This window comes from Pomacea canaliculata, linkage group LG3, assembly GCF_003073045.1.
Source record: "Pomacea canaliculata isolate SZHN2017 linkage group LG3, ASM307304v1, whole genome shotgun sequence".
Taxonomy (NCBI): Eukaryota; Metazoa; Mollusca; class Gastropoda; order Architaenioglossa; family Ampullariidae; genus Pomacea; species Pomacea canaliculata.
In genome coordinates, this window is record NC_037592.1 from 27,206,590 (window position 1) to 27,209,350 (window position 2,761).

The following is a 2,761-nucleotide window of genomic DNA, read 5'->3' on the forward strand; positions in this document are numbered from 1 at the left end:
ATTCATGCAGAAAACTTTGCTCACAGATGTAACTTGAACCAAATATTGAAAATAGTTGGGCAGCAAATACTCTTAAACAAGGAAATGATTTGTTGGAGAGGCACTTATAAAACTCAACCAGTGACAGGGAATAAAACCTTTCCTTCAATGCATGATCTGATTGAAGGTGTATCAGTTCAAGTTGTAATTCATCAGGTGCATCATCAACATAAACGTCTGGTCACCTTACCTAACGGCGCGTCTACATCCCCCCTCCCGCACTGTCTGGTCATGACCTTCCTAAGTTGGTCAGGCCGCTTCGTAACTCAGGTGTAACAAAGGGTCCACTGGCTACCGGCGAGACAGTTCAAGGCCGGCCATTACGTACGCAGCAGGCGTGGGAAGGGACTAAGCGTAACTTGTTTTTGGTAATATTTTTTTTTGTTTTTTGTTGCCAAAGGGCTTCTGCGGGCCGCAGATAACCACTTGGCGGGCCGCATGCGGCCCGCGGGCCGCTATTTGCCCACCCCTGTCATAAGGCAATCTGAGAAGGGGAGACAGCAAAAGAAATTAGCAGGTCATTAGGACTTAGTCTCTTGACTGTCGCTACGATTATCAAGGATAAAGATCGCATCCTTGAACACGTGACAGGATCTGCTCCTATGAAAGCGACACTGATAACAAAGCGAACTGTACTGCACAATATTTTACTGTACTTGTGTTTATTGATAATTATGTAGGGTGCTGTGTTAGGATACGTGTTTGGATAGGCTAAGTGTTTGCAGTACTGTACTGTTATTGTGGTACAGTACTGTATGAACGTATGATCCGACTTACGTCGAAATTCGGTTTACGACGCCGCGTTAAGAACGGATCCCCGTCGTAAGTCGAGGACTACCTGTAGTACTAATGGTTTTTTTTTTATATAGGTGAAATTATCTTGAATACTACGTTGCTATTTATAGTTGATCAAAGTCCTTTAATTTCTTTATTTTTACTAACCGCATCCCTAGAAGCAAGAAAATGGGTTCCATAGAAAGTATATGGGACTTGTGTCCTTCAGCAGGGTTTCTATGTATTTTTGATATTCTGTGCTGGTAGAGAAAATATCTTTCTCGGAAATGTACATTTCTTTTCGTCACACCTATGTTAGTGACATTAAGTTTTGACCCATACACGGATATATTCTGAAAACGACCGACGCATTACCCTTATGTATAACAAAAGATACAGTACTAAGTAGACGGTTTTTTTTCAAATATAGTTTACTGCAGATACAAACGTTTAAGGAATTCTTGATCTAATCAGTGGCGTAATCGGTGTTGCTAACCTACACTAGTTGCTCATGTACAGACCGATGTCAGTGGATACCAGTTTAGACAGCCTCGCCTTACCTGACCATGTGTGGTTTGAGAAAGGCTATTTGGAGAGTATGGTTATCAACTGTCAAAAATTATGGCGTCTTCTCTAGCAGACGACAAAGGAATCGACACCGTCAAAATATGAATGTGTGAGGGTCCCCGGAATATTCCAAGCTAGTGCCCCACACACTTTTATATTTTAAGTTATACGTATTAAAAGAAGTCCCAAAACCTTTAAAAAAAATTATTTACCCCTTTTTGTACATTTCAAGTAAAGGCGAGTTTGGTTTTTTTTTTAATACTTATTATAAGGTTTGCTATCTAAAGTACTTGAGTTGTCTACAGGTCCGTGCTTAGGAGCAGGCAGACGAGGCATCTGTCTAGCGCCCCGTGATATTTACAGTCGTCATGGTACCTCCGCTTTTAATTAAAACCGTGGCCATCGTGGCATCGAGGGTCCCGCCCATTCCCTATGCCTCAGGCCCCGCGAACGGGCTTGGTTGTCTATGGGAGGTAACTCTTCAATGCAGCAGAACAAATTTGTTGTGTGACTTCCCTTAAATCAGACCTCTAAAAAGATGGGAAAATGAGCGAAAAATCGATTACAAAATTCGACCGAATACATACAAATAGAAAGTTAAACAAAAATGTGTAATAAAGATTCTCCAGGAAGAAGCAAGGAAGCATATGACAAATTTAGTTAGAAACTTGCTATGTGAGTTTAAAGCACTTAGAAACATCGCCACACTTCTCTTTTTTTATAGGATGTTCAATCTTTCAGAAAGTGTAAATTTTTTTTAGACAGGGGAATATTAAATTACTGCTAAAATTAATTTAAATCTAAATGATAGGTGGAGATTTCAAAGAGAACTAACTAAGGAACTGACTGTAACGAAGACTTTTTCCTTTAAAGGGAGGAGGGAGTTACATTTGTTGTCTTAATGTATATCTATAAAATAGGTTAAGCCTTTTGTGTGTTGGATATTTTTTCCGATATTATATTTTTTATTCAGATGTTTGTTGGTGTTTTCTATCTCAACTGAGAGTAGCGGCAGAGTTCTGAGGACAGAGATCTGTCTCCGAATTCTCACCAGCACAGAGATGTTTCCGTTCCAACGCTTTATACACTGTGAATACACTGTGGTCACTGAGAGCTGGAGAATTTTACTTTAACCCTTTTACACGTCTGTGGCAGTAGAATCCTTCCATTCTTATTTAAAATAACAGTTCACTGGTTTAGGTCCTAGGTCCAGTTTGGATTGGTCCACGCTCTGTTTCCACTCTGTTCTGCTGTCTGATGATTCAAAGCACGTTTTGCATAGATGCGTTCTTCTTTTAAACTATTTGAGGATTTTCGACAGTTTCTAAAACATGCGTTCTTAAGCACTCAAAATCATTCTGTCAAGAACAGACGAAAGACC